A 22,165-nucleotide genomic window follows, 5' to 3' on the forward strand; every position below is an offset into this window, starting at 1 on the left:
CCATGACTCTCTCTCGCCCTGTCACAGCTCACCCTTCCCCCTCCCCATAACCTCAAGTCCGTTCTCTAAGAGGTCTGCGTCTTTATTCCTGCTTTACCCCTAGGTTCTTCATGACATTTTTTTCTTAAATTCCATATATATGTGTTAGCATACGGTATTTGTCTTTTTCTTTCTGACTTACTTCACTGCAATTTTTTTACAGGAGATTTGGTTCTATTAGTGACCCCTGAATTGATCTCTGCAACATAACCGTCCTTCTCCATCAGACGTCACCAAAATGCTATGTGATTCACTACAAGTACTAGCACTGATTCTTTTGCCAAAAGCAAATGGTGACGAATCACAGCAACTGTTTGTTACTAAAAAAGGAAAATTTATCATTTTGACCAAAAAGATACTTGTGACTGATGAATAACATAAACATTAGAAAATATGGTCTCCTTTTGATGTGGTTCATCAGATTGGTACCACTCTTTATGCCATTACTGCCACCCACTGTTGGCAGTCTATAATTATCCTTGCCTGGAGTCAGGAAGGAAACTCCAGGCCAGAGTTTTGATGGTGAGAAGACATGTGTGCATATAATCTCCAGATCCAGTGACTTATTTTCCTTTTTTCTTTATTTGTTGCAATTCTAGAGTTTTTTGGTAAAACTGGAAGTGGATTGCCTATTTATTCTTGATTGGTCAACTCAAGAATGGTGTACAACTGCTTCCTCTGATGCAAGCAAACCAAGAAAAAGTAAATAAACCAGCCATCTAAGGTAGTTAGATAAACCTCAGGTAACACTGGCTTTTACATGTTGGTGTCATGAAAAGTCATGAGATAGTAGAGGAATGGGTTCTGTTTTTGCTTCACTACGGCTCCATCCATTCACCTGGCTTGCTAGAGGTCCCAGTGACTGCTTGTAATGGTATCCAGTTATGCAGCCAGATCTCTACTGTTGCTGCTGTAACTGTTCCGATAAGAGATCGTGAAACCCCATGCTTGACATTGACAGAAAAAAGATCCCTGCAAGCTTGACTGACCAGTTCCGTGAGAGCTCTGAATTCCTTAAACACAACCCAGGAGTGTGGGGGGAGTTAGGACCTTGTGGCACAGCCTTTGATCAGTAGGGTTTAGGGAACCAGGTCATTATTGCCCCTGACAGATGATTATCCTCAGATATCACTGTTTATAAGGCTTCTCTGATGATGAATGTCAATCAGTGGCCAGCTGGGTAACTCTTCTCATTATATGTGTTCTTCCTTCTTCCCTGTCTCACTGCTCCCCACTTCCCCGCCACTATTTCCCAGGGACAACTTGCACTCCTTAATTTAGTGTTAGCACATAAACTTTTATCTCAGGCTCTGATTTCTAGAGACTTCAAGCTAGGATAGGCGATTAAGGTTAAATTAGGTAGCAAAACAAAAGTGGAGCAATGACTTCCTATTGTTTCACTTTTAAGAGACATTTCCTCATTAAATGCCTAGACTGAGAACTAGGGCCTTTTCCTTAAAACATCCATTTATCAGGGGAGAGACATGGCATTCTAGGAGTTTATGACAGCAACTGACATATTTTTGTGGGCTGAGAATTTAAAAGCATCCTGTGAATTGTTAGAGATAATTCTCATGGGCATTGTGTGTATTTTGAGTCCATCAAAAATGTGAAGTCCTATGTAGACGTAGAGCATAGCAGAACAGCAACTTCTTCATTATGATATTTTAATGGGGTACTACTGCTGTTAGTAAGCCAACTATTTGGTCTGGTAATTGCAAGCAGATTCAACTTTATAGCTGGAAGATTATACCTATAGATGCCAAACCCGTTGGCAGAATACATGCTGCTTGGAAAGTAGTGATGTAAAGAATACGGAAACCTCTGAGAGCCTGTTATCACCATCTCCCAATCTTTCATCCTCCTTTAAGACCTTTTCAGCTTGACATGAGTTGCCCGATAACAAGTAGTTGATCAGGAGAATCTTAATGCACTCGCTACCTTACAATATTGCTTCTATGCGTACTTTCACCATTGAGGTCATTTTGCTCCTTGTGGTCTTGATTTAACTATTTAGAGGTCTGAGTAAGAGGAAGCAGATCACTTAGATGTTGTGATATTCTAGTGGCTATTAAACTGTTTGAAAATAAGTAGAATTAATAAATATTATGTATTTTACACAATCAATCCTTTCATTTCAATCTTCCCACTTATGTTCCAGCTGATATGCTTGTGATGCTTTTTTCCTCCCATCAACATACTAACAATTTAGCAACTCTTAATTCATTGATCATTTATTGATTGATTGATTATAATAAGGAGACCACCCTTCTGTCAAGTTGAAAAGACAGATAGATATGTGAACAAATAATATAGTGTGATACCTGTATTAAGAGCATACTGTCTGGAGGTAGAAGAAATTAGGAAGTGACTATTTCTGAGTGGAGGAGTAAAATATCATTTGTGCTGGCATTTGAAGTTCAGCAGATAAACAAAGAGGAAGGTATTTCATGAAAAGGAAACAGGTTTGCAAAAGTTGGAAATTATGAAAGAACATGGCCCATTCAGCGATCTCTTGTAGTGGAATATTGCTGAACTTTAAGGAAGTGGAAGTGGAGCATGATGGCAGTCAGTAATGGGGAGTTAGGCAGATGTCACACTGAAAAAGTTGGCTGTATCATTCTGGGGAAGTTGGACTCTATTTGATATGTGAAAGAAAACCAGAAATGATTTAAACAGTGGGCAGACTGGTAGGAGAGAATAAAATGATCAAATTAAAATTTTTAGAATCATACCCTTGAAGACAGCATAGGGTCCTGACTAGAAGGAGAAGAAAGTATTGTAGGGAAATAGTTGGGAATGTTTTAGAACATTCCAAGTAAGGGGTAAGCACCTAAATTAAGTCAGTAGATATCGCATAGGTGTGGAGGGAGACAAAGATTCTAGTGATAGAAAAGATGTAAAATCATTAAGAACTGATAAAAACTTTGTTGATGATCTCATGGGAGAGAAATAAATCAAGAATCACTTACATGTTTCTTTATGAGAACACATGGTGCAGGATCTAAATTAAAAATCACTTCAATCATTCAAAAAAAGCACAGTTATTGAATACCTGCTACATTTCAATCACTGTGATAAGCACTGGGGATGCAATAATGAATGCTACATGTTCTCCAAAAGTTTATGACAAGATGATTAAATGGAATTCTTTTAATCACAGTTTCAGTTGAGACCCAAGAAAATACACACTACATTTCAAAGTAAAGTGTAAGACTACCATACCGGACTTGTAAAAGAGGCATCGGAAAATAAGTTATACTATTCATAACGCCCAGCAAACTGAGTGTACACCAGTACAGGGGTTCTGTATAATAGAAGAGAGTTTTTAAAGAGCTTTTCATGTATGAGTGCTCTGCTGTTCCCCAAAGGAGAAGTGTGCTCACCTCTAGCCCAGGGAGTGGCTCCAATTGGGGAATGCGATATGTTCCCTTGGACTCAGTAGGCAAAGTGGACCAATGTTTGACTCAAGCCTGAGAGATTAAAAGGTGAGAGGCTGGCACATTGGTTCAGCTTTCACTGCTCAAGTTTGGCAGACTAAGAATGCTGAGTGTTTCTCCTGAACCAGAGCTGGCTTGGGGCTGTCTTCCAGCTAAAGTGGGCTATCAGCAGGGATAAAGTAGCTTGTACACGCTGGGCTTCAGGGTTCCCAGGTGTAAGGAAACAGTTTCAAACTACAGGCTGGAGGAGAAGCATTCCATTGTATAAAGGATCCTGCAAGGGAGGGATCTCCAGCAGCTGGGAGGTGTCCCCAGTGAATCAAAGTAACAAGTTTTCCAGAAAGATGAAACAGAGTCTCCTCTAAGCATCTTCAATGGGCATAAAGTGCTAACTCCAGCCCAGGGCAGTATTAGTGAAGGAAGAACATGCCCTGTCCCTTCATTTCTTCCCCCACCCCCCTCGTGTTCTGATACTGAATAGAAGGAAAAGGATGTGTAGAAGTGCTGAGTGGTCAAAGAGAGGAAGGAAATATATCTCCTCTTTTAAGTGTAAAGGCAGCTAGAGTCAGCAGTCCCCAGCTGAGGGAGAAGAGAGGAAGTGTGAAGTGCTTGAAAAGTACACCAGATTAAATGCATTGCTTACTACAAAGAGGACTTTCCATTTTCTGAGAGTATCCAGAAGATTCATTGGGCTTTGACTAGATTTCATCCAAAGGGATGGGGAAGAAGTACTGAGTGGGTTGGAATAAGCAATGGAGGAGAACCAAACTGAGATCTAATGTCCCTCCATGGGTTGACATTTGGTTTCCATGATTAGAAAGCTTGCAGTTTTCAAATGTTTGAATAATTGACCTTGGTTAGTTAACTGAAATTTGACTATGAGTCAGGAGACCTAGACACTAGCTCTGACCTTTGTAACTGTGGGCACATGGTCAGACCACCCCATGTTCTCTGTGTTCCCATGTGTACATTAAGGAGTTAAACTAGTTGGTCTCCATGAAGTCTCATGTAAAAATCTAAAATTCTGAGTTTAGATGAATAATATTTCTCTGACATATCTCTCTTGTTTAAGAAATGCTAATGACTGGAAAAATCTGAAGTAAGGATATGGGTCTGCCAAAAGTCTAGGGAGCAAAAGAATGTGAGGCCACAATTTCTACTTTACAGTCCTCAAAGAATTATTACTGTTATTCTCATAGCAGCTTTGCAGTTTATATAATAATGTCTCTGATTTGAATGCCTTGGAAACATGAATACAAAAGTATAAACAGCAAAATTTTTGTGGAAAAAAAAAACATAGAGAAAGGACATATTTGAGGTTGTTGAAATAAATGTTTATAAAGTCTCCAAATGACTATCATTTGAAAGAAAACTGAATTTGGGATACCTTTTGAAGGAGACTGTCATATAATAACATGTTTGGAAAGTAAGAGAAGTCTGCATTAAATTTTGGTAACACACACACACACACACACACACACACACAAGAACAGTTAGTGTACAGATTTTTAGTTTTTTATAACTTAAACCTGTAATCTAAAATCAAGCTTAGTTTGGTCTCTTCAAACGTTTCTAGTTAAAGTCCATCAGAATTTAAAACAAATGGCTTGTGCATAATTTGGTAAGATGAAATATTTATATAAATCAACTATTTCCTTTTGTGGGCAAAATTAGTCATAAACTTTAAAAATGCTGAAAGAAAGGTGTTGAATTCACTTGAAATTTCTATTAAACTCCTATTATTTTCAGTACTTTATTTTTTCTATGAAATGTTTAGAATAAAATTAATTTTACTATAATTTAAAACAGCAATAATAGTTTAAGAAATTGAGTTCTTAAAATTCTGTTAATATATACAAATAAAATATCAATAAAATAAGCAAATATTTAAATACTAGAATATATTTAGAAAGAGATTTAACAAAAGAAAGATAACCTGAAGACTTTCCCCCTGAAGCCTGTTTCTAACAAATAGTATCAGGAGAGAAGGCCATCTGTCTGAGTGCTTACTTGTTAGAAATCTATAGGTATATTTACTAAAAATAATCCCAATCCTTGTAAAACAACAAAAAGAATTTAACAACTTTAAAATCTCTAAGATATTGACAGTATTCAGGTTGCATTTGATATTGTCTGTTTCTTTTCTTTGTTAAGGATAAGTACTGAAATAATTGTACTTAACAAGTATTTACCCAACACACATGATAGTATATTAAAATGCATGCTATCCCATATCTTTGGATTTTATTGGTTGAAGATTCAGGATAGAATATTTAAATATTCTAAACCTTTAAACATAGGGATTGGGTAGTGTGGTAGTGTAATTAGACATTTTAATTGATAGTATTAGAAATCTACATTTAAATGCTATTATAAGGATTGAGAAATTTCACCAGAAGATTCGATGAGCACTAACTTCTGGGGATGTCCTGGGAGAGTGGGAAGACTTGAGTTGGATGTCCATCTCAGGGCTCTTTGTGTGGGAGAAATGTGTGGCATATGAGCATCATTTTAGGAAGAGTAAGAGAGAGGATTTCTTCCATTCAAAACCAGAGACATTTTACTGGAATATAAAGGAAGGAATTATTAAGTCCTTTTCAAGGTGTAATATGTGTTGTAAATAAAATATAATAACTGAGCCTAGGACAAAGCAACTAGGAAGAATAACACAGAAAAGGAACCATATTCTATTGTTTTTATTTTATGTATTATAAACTTTTATAAATATTTTGTACCTATTTAGAAGTCTTAATGAATTATTGTCATTAAGGAAAAACTCTTTATTATGACACTTAGGTGATCAAAACATTCCACAAATAAAATTAGAAGATTTTATAGCACTCTTATTTTACTTAAATGTAAACTTCATTTATTTTTAATTTGACATTCACACTTATGTTTGACTTGATGTATATAGGGGAAATAGATTGTCATCATCCTTTCCATTTCAGAGTCAATCCAAGTTAATTCATGAAACAACAAATTTCCACATATGACATTAGGTTACAAGTCAAGATATGACTATTCAGAGCAAAGGAAACAAAAACAAAAATAAACAAATGGGACCACAGCAAACTAAACTATTTTTTATTTGCTACCACAGATTCTTCTATCCAGCACAAGTCAAAGAGGAGGTTATAGCAAGCTGTTCAATATTATTATGAATACAGTACTGATATTTTGAAATAAATTTGGAGTCCTTCCCTAGTACGTCAGAAACATCCAGTAGCATAGTATTATGGTGAATATTATTTACTCTCCAAACCAGACGTGTTAAAGATTGAAAGAGTGTCCCACTGTTACCGAATTCAGGTTTGGCTGCTCGCCACCTGAAAGCCAGTACTCCAGACGCAAATGTTGGTAGAAACAGAAAAGGGGCTTTAATCATAAAGCCAGCAATCTGGGGAGAAGGTGGACTCGTGTTCCAAAATCAGCTCCAAAATTCTGCTCGGCCATGACAGATTTTACATATAGTCACTGAAAGCTCGCCTACATCTGCTTATTCGAAATGGTACACTGTATCTCCCCTACTGCATGTTGTGTGGCTATGATAACACAGATCCCAGTGCTTTCTTCATGATGACTGGCCCACGCCACAACTATTTCTGAGGTTACCTCGTTAATCCATCCACTCAGACATCATGGATTTTGCTCTTGGTTGCTTTGAGCATAGACAACAGGAAGGGTTTCAGAGGCTCATCTTTGCTTAGAAGATCCGAGCATGTGAGAACGGCCTTTCAGGTCCCCCATGATTTCCACACTCTTCACTACGGTTTCATGTCATAATCTTCTCTACAGTTCATTGTGTGGAAGTGAATGGACTTCAGTTCCCCATTTTGCTCTTTTCCTTCTGCCTTTCCTTGGTCTCTTACCACTACCAGAAATGTCTTCCATTTTCCTTAGGTTCTTCCCTTCTCCTGGCTAACTCCCACACCCTAGTTATCACTCAGTGTGAATATCGTGTCTTGAAGAAAACTTTCCCTACCTAAGTCTGGCTGTCTTCCAGACTTTGACATTTTCTTTAGCCTTTTTCAAAAAGAACTGTAGGACCAACAAGAAATAGTACTGGCCAAAAAATACATAGGACTGTGTGGGTTGTGGGTTTCAGACACTTCTAGAAAATAACAAACACTTTAATCCTTCTTAGGAAAGTAAATGAGGCAGGTAAATGAATACTGTCAATTAAATGTTGAGTTTGTAAGTATGCTGTAAATCCAAAACGACTCAAAAAGTGTCAAAATTGAGATATCAGAAGTGTCAGAATTGAAGACTGTAGTGAACTGATATTGGTTTTCATAGTTGTGCTAGACATTCAAGGTTGGTACTCAAAAAGAGTCAGATGAGGTAGCACTGGACAGGGTTCAAATAGACAGACATATAGTGGTCCAACATAATTCCAGTAGACTCTTGCTGGCCAGGGCTGGCCTTCCCAGTTATGCTAAGAGCTGTCTTAAAGGTGCCACATGGAATCAGACACTAGTACAGGTTAATTTTTTTTAATGACAGTTTTGATGATTTTGGTTAAGGATGAAATGATTGGTCTTATTGTAAATTCCAGAGCTTGAAAACTGACCAAAAAAGTCATTTTCTTGTCTTGTGGATGTTATCAGAGATAGCACACAGACCTCAAAATACAAATCTTCACAATAGTATTCTTAATGATCTTTAAATCTTTTCATGGACTGAAACTGTAGTACCATGCCCTTCTGTATTTTCCTCTCATAAACCACTATACTTCTATGTGCCTTCTACAACTGGTTTAAGGAAATTTTCAAATGTTATTGTTTACTACATAGTGTTTAAGAATATCCCTACTTCCATTAAACACAAACATAACAGTGAAAACAGAACTAAAGCAAAAAATATTTATTTTAATGTGAACTGATTCCAAAACCAGATCTATCTTCTTACTCTTCAGAAAATGCTTACTTAATTTAAAATTTCAGGAAAAAAAAATTGTGTAAAAAACACAAATGCAGATAAATGTTAGTATAAAAGAAGGTGATAAAGGATTTCTCAATTTTGTTTTTGTTTATTTAGTTCTTGTGACACAGTGGGTACTTGGGGTATAGGATTATGCCTCTCACATCTGACTTTTTTTTAATTTAGAAAGCTGTGTGTGTGTGTGTGTGTGTGTGTGTGTGCGCACACATTGTTTTTTTAAGCATTGTTTAAACACCTCTTGATTGGGCTTTGCATCTTTTTTTTCTAGGTTTTATTGTTATATGTCATGATATATATTTTATGATGATAAATTATATATGGGTTATTTATTCAAGGCCGTTGACATTTTTAAATTTGAATACAGTAAAAAGGCAAAAGACTAATAAATTATTTTAACAATATAAAAAAGATAATATATGTCTTTTTAAAATTGAACATAGAAATTAGAGGGAACAAATTCTTTATAGATGATACTTTGATGGGACCAGATAGTTCTGTCTAATTAATTCTTATACTTTCCAGTACTACTAGCCAAATGGGGTATTAGATTTTAAATTGATTGACATTAAATTTTTTTTAAATTACTTCCTCATTTGGTCAATATTTTGACAAGTAAATTTAAGGATAACTATAAATCATCTAGTTAGCTCAGTCAGCTTATACTTGACATTGATCCAAATGAACAGGTTAACTTTGCATTGTTCTACAGAGGCTGATAAATACTATGTTCAGTCAAACTTTTTAAGGAAGTAAACATTATAGACCTTTAGTAAAAAAATAATTTTTTTTTTTTTTTTTTTTGCGGTACACGGGCCTCTCACTGTTGTGGCCTCTCGCGTTGCGGAGCACAGGCTCCGGGCGCGCAGGCTCAGCGGCCATGGCTCAGGGGCCCAGCCGCTCCGCGGCATGTGGGATCTTCCCAGACCAGGGCACGAACCCGTGTCCCCTGCATCGTCAGGTGGACTCTCAACCAATGCGCCACCAGGGAAGCCCGAAATTGAAATTTTTAAAAATTGGTGATCTGTGTGACCTCAATACCAAAGAAATATTTACAGTAAACTCACACTTTAATAACAAGAACATAAACTATCAAAACATTTATTTGCTTTAAATAAATTAAATGTAATTGTTTAGAGAGGGTCTCTCTTCTTAAAATATTTTACTAAGTATCATTCTACTAGTTTCAAGTATCAGCTCAGTTTTTTATGTGTTAGAGGTAAGGGAATATAATTCTGCTTGGGCAATATCTGATGGCTTAACAATATAGTAAAATTTCGTATTGCAAAATTTGGTTTTCTTTTCTAAAGGAATATAATTTGCCTTTTTCTCAGACATTTTTGTGGGACCACTTCTATCAATGTGTCTTTTTTAATAAACCAGGTATATATATTATATATGGTATAACTGGAACACCCCATGATAAATTGAAAATTGGATTTACATTGTAAAATGTAATGTCTCAAATCCACATACGGAGGTTACATAAGGCTAAAAATGTTTCTTCATAACATAAATGACTAAAATGTAGAAGGTAGTGTTTTAGCCTCTGGAATCAAACACAAAGATGCAGCCAAGTACATGTCATGATGATGGTGAAGCTGCTTATTGAACATTTTGTAAGGTTAAAAACCTGCTCTCTGCCTTTGCATTATGCTGCACTACTTAGAATGTCTAATGATCTTTAGAAATCAGGTTGCCAGCATGAAGAAGGCAAGGACATATTGCTGCAATAGTTTCTATTTCTCATTTATTTCTATCATGATACACATAATTCTCACACGTGAAGATTATAAAAGTTCACTTAAAATACCTTAAGATGTAGAAACTAATTTAATGCCTGTTTTCCCTGCTTGCAGGTAATCACAAGCACACCACATTAATCCAGTAAAATATTTATGTATTATTTTATGTTATATGGAAGGCACTTTATGAAAGCTCACTCACAATATTTCTGAAGATTTGAATGCTGTTTTTTGTCAGTTGACATAAATCTCAGCACTTGTTTTATTTGGAGAAGTAGTAGATCTTCTGCTAAATTTCTATCTATCCTGTCCATTAACTTACTGTACCTACAACCTGTGAGCCTAATGTTAACCTGTAACCTGTTAACCTTGGCTCATTCAGAATGTCAAGTGGATTTCTTGGGCTAGTCTAAGGTTCTGGACTATCTTTTTCAGTGTGAATTTGACTTTGTTCTAATGCATAACTAGAAGCTTCCCAGGAGATTAGGGTTGTATAGGTCATGTGTAGTTTTCAGCATGCAGAGGACTAATGCACTGCTCCATATTTTTAATGAAATATCTCAGACTGGTGATTAATGGTGTAACTTTGGAGTCCAGAGAAACTCTGAATTGAAGGAAAAATTACATCCTTTTATTCCTTAAAAGGACATACCTACCTTTTAATTATTTCCATTATAATCTTCATATGTGGAGAAAAATAATATTTTGCTTAAATTATCTTAAGATGTGCAAATGATCGTCTAATATCCATATTCTCTGCTAGGATGTAAGGTAATCCTTCTTAAAATATAAAGAGATCTACTGATTAATGGTACTTCTTTTAAATAACACTACTGCATTACTTTGATTTATAATTACAAACCTAGCATCATCCAAAATGTCTGCAAGGTTCTTATTTCAACCAATTACCAAATACCCCTGCCATTTCATTGTATAAGTATATTGAAGCAAATTATCCATTTGTTGATCTTGAATTGTTAGGTAATATTATCTGTATTTATATCTAGACTTTCAGCATTGCTTAGTAACAGTTTAAATTGTCACAGCATTTATTATTTCATGTTATGTTCATATGCATAGTAACATAAATCTATACTATTATGCATTACTTAACTTTTCTATTCCAGAAACGTAATATAATGAAAATAATGAAAATGCACAAATATTTGGCAAAATATAAAAAAGAATACCAAGAAAGGCAGAACTGGATAAACTTAAAATAGAAATAGGACAAGATCAAAAAAAAGGAACCTCATATTGTTTTTACCCTTCAGTTTCAATTTTGACTTCAAGAATAAAAAAGGAACAGAAACACGGTTGCTTACATGATTTTAGTTTCTAAAATAAAGAAACATAACCAATTAATTAAAGAAAACAAAACTCTTCTTAACATAAATTGCCAAAGAAATTTGTTAAGTAGAATTTCATAAGGAGATCATGGAGCAAAATAGTAGAAAGTGTGAAAATAGTTTTAGAGTAAAAGCAGAAACATGTTTAATATAGTTTTATATTGTACCTTCCATAATATTTATGAGAACTTTTTTTTTTTTTTTTTTTTTTTTTTCCGGTACGCGGGCCTCTCACTGTTGCTCCGGCGCAGGCTCAGCGGCCATGGTTCATGGGCCCAGCCGCTCCGCGGCATGTGGGATCTTCCCGGACCGGGGCACGAACCCGTGTCCCCTGCATTGGCAGGCGGACTCTCAACCACTGCGCCACCAGGGAAGCCCTATGAGAACTATTTTTAAATTGAGCTAAATAAACTGATTTTTGAGAAGGATTAACAAAGGAATAATCTTCAATTTATGTGTAATCAATCCACATAACTAGACAATAATAGATCTTTCAACCAATCTTCTATAAATATTTTTCTCAGCTGAGATTGTAACAGGAATAAATATCAGAGAGTTTGATGGCATAGCTTCTGATAAAAGTCTGGAAAGATCATAATTTAGATTTGCTTGTTGTGAGTGGATTCATGTGATTGAGAACAACGCAAACAGATTGTAAGGTTAACTTGGTAGTGTAAAAATTTAAGAATTCTTATCTGATGGAAAGTTTTAGAGGAGTTGGTGGAAGCAAAGCCAGATCTTCCTCGTGTAAAAATATGGATTTTACCTTCAAAATTCATTGTCTTGGTATATAAAAACCTTCAGAGTAAAAAAAAAAAAAAGAAGAAAGAAAGAGAAAGAAAGCAATTTACAAACTGGGTGTCAAAAACTCATGGTAGGATTTATCAATATATAGGGGATGTTATGTTAAGCAGGAGGCAAGTTATTTTGAGACCTGAGATATTCTGAGTTCAATTATCTTGCATAACGGCACAGCAGGAGTGTTAACAAGTTCCCTAGGCATCTCATGTTTTCCAACCCTAGTTATCAAGTGCATCTTCTCTGAGGAGTGTCCTGTAACAAAAAAGTAAATAATGCCACAAAAGGAGGCATTCATGGCACCTTATTTAATGTAGCCGCTGATTACACGGCAAAATCCATGTCTCATCTATGTATCTCTCTTATATCTTTCTTAGCCTTAGGTTATGTGGCACATTTTTCATGAATAGAATAAAGTAAATCTTAAGCTCCAAAGTTATGATAAAATATGGGTGAAGCACATGATCAAATAAAAGCATTTTATATATCACAAGCTTCAACCATCTCTGAACTTCCCCAACATATTCCAAAGAATATCGGATTAAACAAAGTACCTCTTGGAGAGAGAATAAGAGATAAACAATCATTTATTGAATAATTCATTTTAGTAAAGTCTTTTAGACATGCTTCCTAACAAATGAGAAAGGTAATAACTCTAATGGCTGGGTAATAGAATATTTTGCAAGTTACTTGGTTTCCAATCAACTCCTTATTGCAAAATTGGAGATGTACCTAATTGAGTTGTTATCAATTATAAGATTAATGATAAATCAGTGTGATGTGATTTTTTTAATGTACTTCAAAAAGCTTTCAAAAATTAAGTAACATTTGTATAATGAATCTCTTTTTTTCTACCTTCTTAATTATGAGAACAACTTTCTCAATCATACAGGAAAGGTAGAATATATCTCATGCTGAAGCCTTTTAAATTCCAGCAATTCATTCACAAATATGTCAAATAATTGGGGGAAAAGAAGTGTCTAAATCATTTTAAAAAGTGATTTTTATAAATTTCTGATAAGCTTTGGGGGGGGGTAGTATCTTTTTAAAAATTTTAACTGGGGTACGCATTTCTGATAAATGTGTACTTTTTGAAGTTTATAAACAAATTTGTAATATAATTGTCTTTTTATTCATTAAATATTAATTTTAATTTTACCTCAATCCAGAAGAATTATTTTTAAATCCATTGTCAGGAACTACAAAGAGCAAGCTGAAAGGATAGATGTGGTGTGTTTTGTTGACTGGAAAAAGAAAACTGCACAACCTAAAAGTTGCAAATTATTCAGAGACATTACTGAGTACTGTAGCCGGGAAGGCAGCCTCTCAGATATCTCTGAGGAACTGTTCCAAAGAGCAAAGGCAGGATCCAGGATACATAGGAGTTTTTGCTAAAAAAAAGAAAACATGTCATCAGACTTCAAAAGATTACTGCTAATCACAAAAAATGTACATCTCAAGTTAACGATTTTAGTGTTTTCCTAAGTATGGGAAGATGCAAGATTCTGGACTCACTGAAATTATTTTTCCGTATGCATTTTTTTAACATCTTTAATGGAGTATAATTGCTTTACAATGGTGTATTAGTTTCTGCTTTATGACAAAGTGAATCAGTTATACATATACATATGTTCCCATATCTCTTCCCTCTTGTGTCTCCCTCCCTCCCACCCTCCCTCTCCCACCCCTCTAGGTGGTCACAAAGCATGAGCTGATCTCCCTGTGCTATGCGGCTGCTTCTCACTAGCTATTTTACGTTAGGTAGTGTATATATGTCCATGCCACTCGCTCACTTTGTCCCAGCTTACCCTTCCCCCTCCCCATATCCTCAAGTCCATTCTCTAGTAGGTCTGCGTCTTTATTCCTGTCTTGCCCCTAGGTTAGTCATGACCATTTTTTTTTCTTTCTTTTTTTTTAGATTCCATATATATGGGTTAGGATATGGTATTTGTTTTTCTCTTTCTGACTTACTTCACTCTGTATGACAGACGCTAGGTCCATCCACCTCACTACAAATAACTCATTTTCATTCCTTTTTCTGCCTGAGTAATATTCCATTATATATATATGTGCCATATTTTCTTTATCCATTCATCTGTTGATGGCCACTTAGGTTGCTTCCATGTCCTGGCTATTGTAAATAGAGCTGCAATGAACATTGTGGTACATGACTCTTTTTTTTTTTTTTTTTACATCTTTATTAGAGTATAATTGCTTTACAAGTGTGTGTTAGTTTCTACTTTATAACAAAGTGAATCACTTATACATATGTTCCCATATCTCTTCCCTCTTGCATCTCCCTCCCTCCCAACCTCCCTATCCCACCCCTCCAGGTGGTCACAAAGCACCGAGCTGATCTCCCTGTGCTATGCGGCTGCTTCCCACTAGCTATCTACCTTACGTTTGGTAGTGTATATGTGTCATGTTTCTCTCTCGCTTTGTCACAGCTTACCCTTCCCCCTCCCCATATCCTCAAGTCCATTCTCTAGTAGGTCTGTGTCTTTATTCCTGTCTTACCCCTAGGTTCTACATGACATTTTTTTTTCTTAAATTCCATATATATGTGTTAGCATACAGTATTTGTCTTTCTCTTTCTGGCTTACTTCACTCTGTATGACAGACTCTAGGTCTATCCACCTCATTACAAATATCTCAGTTTCATTTCATTTTATGGCTGAGTAATATTCCATTGTATATATGTGCCACATCTTCTTTATGCATTCATCCGATGATGGACACTTAGGTTGTTTCCATCTCTGGGCTATTGTAAATAGAGCTGCAATGAACATTTTGGTACATGACTCTTTTTAAATTTTGGTTTTCTCAGGGCATATACCCAGTAGTGGGATTGCTGGGTCATATGGAAGTTCTATTTTTAGTTTTTTAAGGAACCTCCATACCGTTCTCCATAGTGGCTGTATCAATTTTACATTCCTACCAACAGTGCAAGAGGGTTCCCTTTTCTCCACAACCTCTCGAGCATTTATTGTTTGTAGATATATATATATATATATATATATTTTTTTTTTTTTTTTCCGTATGCGGGCCTCTCACTGTTGTAGCCCCTCCCGCTGCGGAGCACAGGCTCCAGACGCGCAGGCTCAGCGGCCATGGCTCACGGGCCCAGCGGCTCCGCGGCATGTGGGATCTTCCCGGACCGGGGCACGAACCTGTGTCCCCTGCATCGGCAGGCGGACTCCCAACGACTGCACCACCAGGGAAGCCCTGTTTGTAGATATTTTGATGATGGCCATTCTGACCAGTGTGAGATGATATCTCATTGTAGTTTTGATTTGCGTTTCACTAATGATTAGTGATGTTCAGCATTCTTTCATGTGTTTGTTGGCAATCTGTATTCCTTCTTTGGAGCAATGTCTATTAAGGTCTTCTGCCCATTTTTGGATTAGGTTGTTTGGGTTTTTTTTGATATTGAGCTGCATGAGTTGCTTGTATGTTTTGGAGATCAATCCTTTGTCAGTTGCTTCATTTGCAAGTATTATCTCCCATTCTGAGGGCTGTCTTTTCATCTTGTTTACGGTTTCCTTTGTTGTGCAAAAGCTTTTAAGTTTCATTAAGTCCCATTTGTTTATTTTTGTTTTTATTTCCATTTCTCTAGGAGATGGGTCAAAAAGGATCTTGCTGTGATTTATGTCATAGAGTGTTCTGCCTATGTTTCCTCTAAGAGTTTGATGGTGTCTAGCCTTACATTTAGGTCTTGAATCCATTTTGAGTTTATTTTTGTGTATGGTGTTAGGGAGTGTTCTAATTTCATTCTTTTACATGTAGCTGTCCATTTTTCCCAGCACCGCTTATTGAAGAGGTTGTCTTTTCTCCACTGTATATTCTTGCCTCCTTTATCAAAGATAAGGTGACCATATGTGCCTGGGTTTATCTCTGGACTTTCTTTCCTGTTCCATTGTTCTATATGTCTGTTTTTGTGCCAGTACCATACTGTCTTCATTACTTTAACTTTGTAGTATAGTCTGAAGTCAGGGAGCCTGATTCCTCCAGCTCCGTTTTTCATTCTCAAGATTGCTTTGGCTGTTTGGGGTCTTTTGTGTTTCCTTACAAATTGTGAAATTTTTTGATCTAGTTCTGTGAAAAATGCCAGTGATAGTTAGGTAGGGATTGCATTGAATCTGTAGATTGCTTTGGGTAGTAGAGTCATTTTCACAGTGTTGACTCTTCCAATCCAAAAACATGGTATATCTCTCCATCTATTTGTATCATCTTTAATTTCTTTCATCAGTGTCTTAAATTTTTTCTGCATACAGGTATTTTGTCTCCTTAGGTAGGTTTATTCCTAGGTATTTTAATCTTTTTGTTGCAAAGGTAAATGTGAGTGTTTTCTTAATTTCACTTTCAGATTTTTCATCATTAGTGTATAGGAATGAAAGAGATTTCTGTGCATTAATTTTGTATCCTGCTACTTTACCAAATTCACTGATTAGCTCTAGTAGTTTTCTGGTAGCATCTTTCAGATTCTCTATGTATAGTATCATGTCATCTGCAAACAGTGACAGCTTTACTTCTTCTTTTCCGATTTGGATTCCTTTTATTTCCTTTTCTTCTCTGATTGCTGTGGCTAAAACTTCCAAAGCTATGTTGAATAATAGTGGTGAGAGTGGGCAACCTCGTCTTGTTCCTGATCTTAGTGGAAATGGCTTCAGTTTTTCACCACTGAGGACGATGTTGACTGTGGGTTTGTCATATATGGCCTTTATTATGTTGAGGAAAGTTTACTCTATGCCTACATTCTGGAGGGTTTTTATCATAAATCGGTGTTGAATTTTGTCGAAAGCTTTCTCTGCATCTATTGAGATGATCATGTTTTTTCTCCTTCAGTTTGTTAATATGGTGTATCACGTTGATTGATTTGCAGATATTGAAGAATCCTTGCATTCCTGGGATAAGCCCCACATGATCATAATGTATGCTCCTTTTAATGTGCTGTTGGATTCTGTTTCTAATATTTTGTTGAGGATTTTTGCATCTATGTTCATCAGTGACATTGGCCTGTAGTTTTCTATCTTTGTGACATCTTTGTCTGGTTTTAGTATCAGAGTGATGGTGGCCTCATAGAATGAGTTTGGGAGTGTTCCTCCCTCTGCTATATTTTGGAAGAGTTTGAGGAGGATAGGTGTTAGCTCTTCTCTAAATGTTTGATAGAATTCTGAATGTTTGATAGAATTCTCCTGTGAAGCCTTCTGGTCCTGGGCTTTTGTTTGTTAGAAGATTTTTAATCACCGTTTCAATTTCAGTGCTTGTGATTGGTCTGTTCATATTTTCTATTTCTTCCTGGTTCAGTCTTGGAACGTTGTGCATTTCTAAGAATTTGTCCATTCCTTCCAGTTTGTCCATTTTATTGGCATATAGTTGCTTCTAGTAATCTCTCATGATCCTTTGTATTTCTGCAGTGTCATTTGTTACTTCTCCTTTTTCATTTCTAATTTTATTGATTTGAGACTTCTCCCTTTTTTTCTTGATGAGTCTGGCTAATGGTTTATCAATTTTGTTTATCATCTCAAAGAACCAGCTTTTAGTTTTATTGATCTTTGCTATCATTTCCTTCATTTCTTTTTCATTTATTTCTTTATGAAATTTATTTCATATGAAATTTATTTCATATGATCTTTATGATTTCTTTCCTTCTGCTAACTTTGGGGTTTTTTTTTTTTTTGTTCTTCTTTCTCTACTTGCTTTAGGTCTAAGGTTAGCGTGTTTATTTGAGAGGTTTCTTGTTTCTTAAGGTAGGCTTGTGTAGCTATAAACTTCCCTCTTAGAACTGCTTTTGCTGCATCTCATAGGTTTTGGGTCATTGTGTTTTCATTGTCATTTGTTTCTAGGTATTTTTTAATTTCCTCTGATTTCTTCAGTGGTACCTTCGTTATTAAGTAGTGTGTTGTTTAACCACCATGTGTTTGTATTTCTTATTTTCCTGTAATTGAGATCTCATCTCATAGCGTTGTGGTTGGAAAAGATACTTGATACAATTTCAATTTTCTTAAATTTACCAAGGCTTGATTTGTGACCCAAGATATGATCTATCCTGGAGAACATTCCATGAGCACTTGAGAAGAATGTGTATTCTGTTGTTTTTGGATGGAATGTCCTATAAATGTCAATTAAGTCCATCTTGTTTAATGTATCATTTAAAGCTTGTGTTTCCTTATTTATTTTCATTTTGGATGATCTGTCCATTGGTGAAAGTGGGGTGTTAAAGTCTCCTACTATGGTTGTGTTACTGTCGATTTCCCCTTTTATGGCTGTTCGCATTTGCCTTATGTATTGAGGTGCTCCTATGTTGGGTGCATAAATATTTACAATTGTTATATCTTCTTCTTGGATCGATCCCTTGATCATGATGTAGTGTCCTTCTTTGTCTCTTGTAATAGTCTTTGTTTTAAAGTCTATTTTGTCTAATATGAGAATTGCTACTCCAGCTTCCTTTTTATTTCCATTTGCATGGAATATCTTTCTCCATCCCCTTACTTTCAGTCTGTATGTGTCCCTAGGTCTGAAGTGGTTCTCTTGTAGACAGCATATATATGGGTCTTGTTTTTGTATCCATTCAGCCAATCTATGTCTTTTGTTTGGAGCATTTAATCCATTTATTGATCCAATTATCGATATGTATGTTCCTATTACCATTTTCTTAATTGTTTTGGGTTTATTATTGTAGGTCTTTTCCTTCTCTTGTGTTTCCTGCCTAGAGAAGTTCCTTTAGCATTTGTTGTAAATCTGCTTTGGTGCTGAATTCTCTTAGCCTTTGCTTATCTGTAATGGTTTTAATATCTCCATCAAATCTGAATGAGATCCTTGCTGGGTAGAGTAATCTTTGTTGTAGGTTTCTCTTTCATCACTTTAAATATGTCCTGCCACTGCCTTCTGGCTTGTACAGTTTCTGCTGAAAGATCAGCTGTTAACCTTATGGGGATTCCCTTATGTGTTACTTGCTTTTCCCTTGCTGCTTTTAATATGTTTTCTTTGTATTTAATTTTTGATAGTTTGCTTAATATGTGTCTTGGCATGTTTCTCCTTTGATTTATCCTGTATGGGACTCTCTGTGCTTCCTGGACTTGATTAACTATTTCCTTTCCCATATTAGGGAAGTTTTCAACTATAATCTCTTCAAGTATTTTCTCAGTCCCTTTCTTTTTCTATTCTTCTTCTGGGACCCCTGTAATTCAAATGTTGGTATGTTTAATGTTGTCGCAGAGGTCTCTGAGAGTGTCCTCTATTCTTTTCAGTCTTTTTTCTTTATTCTGCTCTGCAGTACTTATTTCCACTATTTTATCTTTCAGGTCACTTATCTGTTCTTTTGCCTCAGTTATTCCGCTATTGATCCCTTCTAGAGAATTTTTAATTTCATTTATTGTGTTGTTCATCTCTGTTTGTTTGCTCTTTAGTTCTTCTAGGTCCTTTTTAAACATTTCTTGTATTTTCTCCATTCTATTTCCAAGATTTTGTATCATCTTTACTACCATTATTCTGAATTCTTTTTCAGGTAGACTGCCTATTTCCTCTTCATTTGTTAGGTCTGGTGGGTTTTTGCCTTGCTCCTTCATTTGCTGTATGTTTCTCTGTCTTCTCATTTTGCTTATCTTAATGTGTTTGGGGTCTCCTTTTCACAGGCTGCAGGTTCGTAGTTCCCATTGTTTTTGGTGTCTGTCCCCAGTGGCTAACGTTGGTTCAGTGGGTTTGTAGGCTTCCTGGTGAGGGGACTAGTGCCTTTGTTCTGGTGATGAGGCTGGATCTTGTCTTTCTGGTAGGCAGGTCCACATCTGGTGGTGTGTTTTGGGGTGTATGTGGCCTTATTATGATTTTAGGCAGCCTCTGTGCTAATGGATGGGGTTGTGTTCCTGTCTTGCTAGTTATTTGGCATAGGGTGTCCTGCACTGTAGCTTGCTGGTTGTTGAGTGCATCTGGGTCCTGGCGTTGAGATGGAGATCTCTGGGAGATTTTTGCCATTTGATATTACATGGAGCTGGGAGGTCTCTTGTTGACCAGTGCCCTGAACTTGGCTCTCCCACCTCAGTGGCACAGCCCTGACGCCTGGCTGGAGCACCAAGAGCCTGTCCTCCACACGGCTCAGAATAAAAGGGAGAAAAAAAAGAAAGAATGAATGAAGATAAAATAAAATAAAGTAAAATAAAATAAGGCTATTAAAATAAAAAGTTATTAAGAAAAAAAATTTTTTTAAGTAATAAAAAAAAAAAGGACAGAACCCTAGGACAAATGTTAAAAGCAAAGCTATACAGACAAAATCACACACAGAAGCATACACATACACACTCAGAAGAAGAGAAAAAGAGGAAAAAAATAATATATCATTGCTCCCAAAGTCCATCTCCTTAATTTGGGATGATTCGTTATCTATTCATGTATTCCACAGATGCAGGGTACATCAAGTTGATTGTGGAGATTTAATCCGCTGCTCCTGAGGCTGCTGAGAGAAATTTCCCTTTCTCTTCTTTGTTCACACAGCTCCCAGGGGTTCATCTTTGCATTTGGCCCCATCTCTGCGTGTAGGTCGCCTGAGGGCATCTGTTCTTCGCTCAGATAGGACGGGGTTAAAGGAGCAGCTGATTCAAGGGCTCTGGCTCACTCAGGCCGGGGGCGGGGGCGGGGGGGGGGGGCCCGGTGGGGGGGGGGGGGCCTGCGGCGGCAGAGGCCAGTGTGACGTTGCACCAGCCTGAGGCGCGCCGTGCGTTCTCCCGGGGAGGTTTCCCTGGATCCCGGGACCCTGGCAGTGGCGGGCTGCACAGGCTCCCGGGAGGGGAGGTGTGGATAGTGACCTGTGCTCGCACACAGGCTTCTTGGTGGCGGCAGCAGCGGCCTTAGGGTCTCATGCCCGTCTCTGGGGTCCGTGCTGATAGCCATGGCTCGCGCCCGTCTCTGGAACTCCTTTAAGCAGTGCTCTTAATCCCCTCTCCTCGCGCACCAGGAAACAAAGAGGGAAGAAAAAGTCTTTTGCCTTTTCGGCTGCTCCAGACAGTTTCCCGGGCTCCCTCCCGGCTATCTGTGGCGCACTAGCCCCTTTTGGCTGTGTTCACGCAGCCAACCCCAATCCGTCTCCCTGGGGTCCGACCTCCGAAGCCCGAGCCTCAGCTCCCAGCCTCGCCCTCCGCGGCGGGTGAGCAGACAAGCCTCTCGGGCTGGTGAGTGCTGGTCGGCACCGGTCCTCCGTGTGGGAATCTCTCTGCTTTGCCCTCCGCATCCCTGTTGCTGTGCTCTCCTCCGTGGCTCCGAAGCTTTCCCCTCCGTCACCCGCAGTCTCTGCCCGCGAAGGGGCTTCCTAGTGTGTGGAAACGTTTCCTCCTTCACAGCTCCCTCCCACTGGTGCAGGTACCGTCCCTATTCTTTTGTCTCTGTTTTTTCTCATTTCTTTTGCCCTACCCAGGTACGTGGGGCTTTTTTTGCCTTTGGGGAGGTCTGAGGTCTTCTGCCACTGTTCAGTAGGTGTTCTGTAGGAGTTGTTCCACATATAGATGTATTTCTGATGTATTTGTGGGGGGGAAGTTGATCTCCGCGTCTCACCCTTCCGCCATCTTGAAGCGTCTTCTTCCTTATGCATCTTAACTATCTAAGGCCAGTATCCTGTTTTTCTCCATCCTGAATTCCCCTCAGTGTGTACCATCAGGGCAGCTGCAGTGGCTGATGGATTGATGCAGGCAACATTCGTTGTTTACTGAAATGGTAGTCAACATTTTTTGTCCACAGCTTCAACTGGAGCTAATGGAAGAGTTTCAGTTATTAGTAGTGACAAAATCTTAGTATGATTACCAGGGAGGCTAATGCAGGGTATATGACAAAATCATGGGAGGAGGGACCAAGAATTTGACAATTCAGA

General features: G+C 37.4%; 1 long non-coding RNA gene across 1 annotated transcript in view; it reads left to right on the forward strand.

The window, feature by feature from the left end:
- Positions 1-670: 670 nt before the first annotated feature.
- Positions 671-22,165, forward strand: part of LOC141277470 (uncharacterized) — an 82,936-nt gene continuing 61,441 nt past the window's right edge. The window contains exon 1 of the long non-coding RNA XR_012328910.1: positions 671-763. This is a non-coding gene — a long non-coding RNA (uncharacterized lncRNA). The remainder of the gene's footprint in view (positions 764-22,165) is intronic.

This window comes from Tursiops truncatus, chromosome 21, assembly GCF_011762595.2.
Source record: "Tursiops truncatus isolate mTurTru1 chromosome 21, mTurTru1.mat.Y, whole genome shotgun sequence".
In the NCBI taxonomy this organism is placed as follows: Eukaryota; Metazoa; Chordata; class Mammalia; order Artiodactyla; family Delphinidae; genus Tursiops; species Tursiops truncatus.